At 39.0% G+C, this 5,424-nt stretch overlaps 2 pseudogenes; both read right to left on the reverse strand.

The window, feature by feature from the left end:
- Nucleotides 1-329: 329 nt before the first annotated feature.
- Nucleotides 330-413, reverse strand: LOC144255581 (small nucleolar RNA SNORD116; annotated as a pseudogene).
- Nucleotides 414-4,342: 3,929 nt separating this feature from the next.
- Nucleotides 4,343-4,426, reverse strand: LOC144255582 (small nucleolar RNA SNORD116; annotated as a pseudogene).
- Between the last annotated feature and the right edge of the window lie 998 nt (nucleotides 4,427-5,424).

The raw sequence follows: 5,424 nt of genomic DNA on the forward strand, positions 1-5,424 counted from the left end.
AAAGAAGAAAATGGTCTGAATGTTTCAAATGCAACCACAGCTACTTTCACAGTGTTCATTATGTGTGACCTTGTCCCTAGCATTCCTATACCATTCATATACCTGAGAAGCAGGTATATGAATGCTCTGGTCAAGCACTCAGAGGAGTGCAATGTAACACCACTACGCCAAATTCAAAAAGAGCTCTCTGTAATTTTTTTTTATCCTAACCTAATATAAGGAAGATAGTTTTCTAATACCTTATTGCTTATGGGTCCCACTGTCTGAACACCTGAATTCCCCCCGCCCCGCCCCTGCCACCCCTGTCTGCCTGGCAGAGTCCCCATGCTGGACCTCAGCTCACAGAAGTGGTTTGGTCACTCATTTTGTTCAGATTCCAACAAGATCCATTTTTTGTAAGTCATCATTGGTCCAGGCACATTGAATAAAATGGACCCTGAGCCTAAGGTATGTGGCAGCTACTGATCACCCAGGCTTTTGTCATTCTGGGACACATGGACCCACACTCTTCAATCATGGAGCCCTGCATCACAGTTAAGGACCATTCCCATGGCTGTCTATCAGAGCTACAGTCCAATGCCATTGGAGTGATATGATTCCATAGGAGGAATGTTAGTATCTTCAGGAAAAGATGCTTACCATGAGCAAATTACCACATCAAACTATGAGCATAGAAGCACTTGAGAATAATTAAGCTGAATTCTTCTCAAACTCTCTTCCATGTCACCTTGCAAGAGGAAGAAATAAACCTTGTCATACAATCTACGCTTGGCCCACGTTGATCTGTGGAAACACAGTAAATATGTTTGTTCCTTAGTACCCATGTGAGTTTGTACAAGGATACCCAGAAGACACCAAAATCTGAGGATGCTCAAGCCCCTTATTGTTTATAATATCCAAATACAAGTAAATGCCGCATAAATTACACCCATTGTGATTATTTGCATTGTTTAGAGAATAATGACAAGACAAAATTCTAGGGTACAAGTTCAGTAGCAATTTTTTCCCCCAAATGTCTGATTGAACCACAGATAAGTATGATAAGTTGTATATGGTTAATTCTATATGTAACAATGGCAAGTTCATGAATCCATTTATCCATCATGGAAAGACGGGGTAGTTTACTATGTCCTCGCACTTACAACATACTGGCATATTATTCTACTAGCATTATTCCCATATGCCAAAGAGAGGAGGTAGGAAATCTCTTGAAAAAAGAGACAGACATATCAGATGTCTCATAAGATTATTAATACCTCCTGTTTGGGTATTAATAAAACCAATTACATTCATGATTACTTGTAACATAAACATGACCAATGAAAATATGTTTTCATTTATTTAGAGCTGTGAGGCTGCAAAACAAACCTAGGGCTTCATGCACACTACAATGGCATTCTATCACTGAGCTAACCCCCAAACTGAACAGGGTACATGTTAAACATTCCGGCTGGAGGTATAGTTCAGTGCCTAGCATGTGTGATGCCCTGAGTTCAACTTCCAGAAACACACACACACACACATACACACACACACACACACACACACACACACACACAGAAATTGTCATGTTATCTCAGAAACTGGTGTTTTCATCCATTGAAGATACAGAAGTTGATAAAAAGTGGCCAGCACAGTAGTTCTATGTTGTGGCCGGATTACCAACCTGAGGTTAGGAAGCTTGCTACATAGAAAACCATTGTCTGACAGATGCACATTGGAGATAAAGAAAATAGGTTTTATTGAGGATGCCGGTAATCTGGAAGGAGCCAGACATTTTAATGTCTCCAGATATCACCTTAAAGTCTTTAAGGAAATGGGGAATATTTATATGAGAAACAGATTAGGGACAACATGCAGAAACCAGCATTTCCCAGGACCACGAGTTAAGAAAGCAGCACTGACCAGAGGAGATAAACTTCTAATGACAGTCTTCTCTGGTCTGGAGGGAAAATGCTCCAGGATGCAGAGTAAAGAATATATCCTGGGAATGAGAAACAACAAGAAACCAAGATGGAGTCACTGATGGCAATATCCAGTTTTAGCAGAAATAATTCTGAGAGCTTCTAAGGCACTGGAGAAAAGATAGCATCTTCAACAAATGGTGCTAGGTAAATGGGAAATCCCTATGCAACAAAATGAAATTGAAACCTTATCTCTCACCATGCACGAAACTTACCTCAAAATGGATCAAGGACCTAGGAGTTAAACCAGAGACTCTGTGTCTAATAGAAGAAAAAGTAGGCCCTAATCTTCAGAATGTGGGATTAGGCCCCTCACTTCCTTAATAAGACAGCTATAGCACAAGAATTAAAAGTAAGTATCAATAAATGGGATTGATTCAAACTAAAAAGTTGTTCTCCTCAAAAGAAACAATCTGAGAGAGCCTACATCCTAGGAGCATTCTAGTGCTCACACATCAGATAGAGCACTGATCTCTAAAGTATATAAAGAACTCAACAAGCTAAGCACCAAAAAAAACCCCAAATAACCCAATCAAAAAATGGGCAAAAAACATGAACAGACACTTCTCAGAAGAGGATATAAGATCCATCACCAAATATATGAAAAAATACTCATCTTCTCTAGCAATCAGAGAAATGCAAATCAAAACTACTCTAAGAGATCATCTCAGTCCAGTCAGAAAGGCAGCTATTATGAGGACAAACAACAACACGTGTTGGCAAGGACGTAGGGAAAATGGTACACTCACACATTGCTGGTGGGAGTGCAAAGTGGTGCAGCCCCTTTGGAAAGCAGTATGGACATTCCTTGGAAATCGGGGAATGGAACACCATTTGACTATTCCTCTTCTCGGACTATACCCAAAGGACTTAAAAACAACAGACTGCAGGGACACAGCCACATCAATGTTTATAGCAGCATGATTCCCAATAGCTAGACCGTGGAAGCAACCTATAAGTCCTTCAGAGGATGAATGGATAAAAAAATGTGGCATAACACAATGGAATATTACTCAGCATGAAAAACAGAACAAAGTCATGGCATTTGTAGGGAAACGGATGGCGTTGGAGAAGATCATGCTATGTGAAGTCAGCCAATGCCCCAAACACAAATGCCGAATGTTTTCTCTGATATAGGGGGGGGGTGACTCATAGTGGGGTAGAGAGGGAGAGCATGGGAGGATTAGTTTGGTTGTAGACAGGGAAGTGGGTAAGAAGGAAAGGGAGGGGAGAGGGGATTAGCAAGGATGGTAGAATGTGATGGTCTTCATGATACAAGTACATGTATGAAAACTTGTATTGGGTGTCAACATACCTTATATACAAACAGAGATACGAGAAATTGATATATATATATGTGTATTAAGAATTGTTATGCCAAGAAAAGCACATGTATAATGGTATAAATTGCCGTGAACATACTTTATATACAGAGACAGGAAAAATTGTGCTCTATATGTGTAATAAGGAATGTAATGCATTCCACTGTTGTCGTGTATTTGGAAATTATAATAAAATCAATAAAAAGGAAACGTAGCACATTATAAAACAAGGAATACAATCTGACAAAAAAGAATGAAATCCTATTGAGTGTGAAATGAATGGAAGAGATCATATTATTAAGTGAAATAAGACATGCACAGAAAAAATAGTACCATATGCTCTCTTTCATGGGTGGAAACTAAAAGTAGATTGCATAGAAGCTGAGAGTCCAATGGTGTTTACTGGAGGTTTGCGAGAGTACAGGAAGAGGAAGGTATGGAGAATATTGATTAATAGGGACTAAGTTGCAGTTATATAGGCCTAAGAAGTTCTGTTATACACAGTTGGGTGACCGCAGATAATAATGAACTTCACATTTCAAAAATTGAGGAGAAAGGAATTTTGAAATATTTTGCACACAGAAATGATAAATACTTGAGAGGACAGGTATATTTAACCTGATTTAATCCCAATACAAGGTATTCATGTAATAAAATGTGCTAGTACGTACATTTTTTATGTATCCGTTTGAAAATAAACTTAAAAATAACATTGCAATACTTTGAAAAAGAAGAAAATGGTCTGAATGTTTCAAATGCAACCACAGCTACTTTCACAGTGTTCATTATGTGTGACCTTGTCCCTAGCATTCCTATACCATTCATATACCTGAGAAGCAGGTATATGAATGCTCTGGTCAAGCACTCAGAGGAGTGCAATGTAACACCACTACGCCAAATTCAAAAAGAGCTCTCTGTAATTTTTTTTTATCCTAACCTAATATAAGGAAGATAGTTTTCTAATACCTTATTGCTTATGGGTCCCACTGTCTGAACACCTGAATTCCCCCCGCCCCGCCCCTGCCACCCCTGTCTGCCTGGCAGAGTCCCCATGCTGGACCTCAGCTCACAGAAGTGGTTTGGTCACTCATTTTGTTCAGATTCCAACAAGATCCATTTTTTGTAAGTCATCATTGGTCCAGGCACATTGAATAAAATGGACCCTGAGCCTAAGGTATGTGGCAGCTACTGATCACCCAGGCTTTTGTCATTCTGGGACACATGGACCCACACTCTTCAATCATGGAGCCCTGCATCACAGTTAAGGACCATTCCCATGGCTGTCTATCAGAGCTACAGTCCAATGCCATTGGAGTGATATGATTCCATAGGAGGAATGTTAGTATCTTCAGGAAAAGATGCTTACCATGAGCAAATTACCACATCAAACTATGAGCATAGAAGCCCTTGAGAATAATTAAGCTGAATTCTTCTCAAACTCTCTTCCATGTCACCTTGCAAGAGGAAGAAATAAACCTTGTCATACAATCTACGCTTGGTCCACGTTGATCTGTGGAAACACAGTAAATATGTTTGTTCCTTAGTACCCATGTGAGTTTGTACAAGGATACCCAGAAGACACCAAAATCTGAGGATGCTCAAGCCCCTTATTGTTTATAATATCCAAATACAAGTAAATGCCGCATAAATTACACCCATTGTGATTATTTGCATTGTTTAGAGAATAATGACAAGACAAAATTCTAGGGTACAAGTTCAGTAGCAATTTTTTCCCCCAAATGTCTGATTGAACCACAGATAAGTATGATAAGTTGTATATGGTTAATTCTATATGTAACAATGGCAAGTTCATGAATCCATTTATCCATCATGGAAAGACGGGGTAGTTTACTATGTCCTCGCACTTACAACATACTGGCATATTATTCTACTAGCATTATTCCCATATGCCAAAGAGAGGAGGTAGGAAATCTCTTGAAAAAAGAGACAGACATATCAGATGTCTCATAAGATTATTAATACCTCCTGTTTGGGTATTAATAAAACCAATTACATTCATGATTACTTGTAACATAAACATGACCAATGAAAATATGTTTTCATTTATTTAGAGCTGTGAGGCTGCAAAACAAACCTAGGGCTTCATGCACACTACAATGGCATTCTATCACTGAGCT

This window comes from Urocitellus parryii, chromosome 6 (genome assembly GCF_045843805.1).
Source record: "Urocitellus parryii isolate mUroPar1 chromosome 6, mUroPar1.hap1, whole genome shotgun sequence".
Lineage (NCBI taxonomy): Eukaryota > Metazoa > Chordata > Mammalia > Rodentia > Sciuridae > Urocitellus > Urocitellus parryii.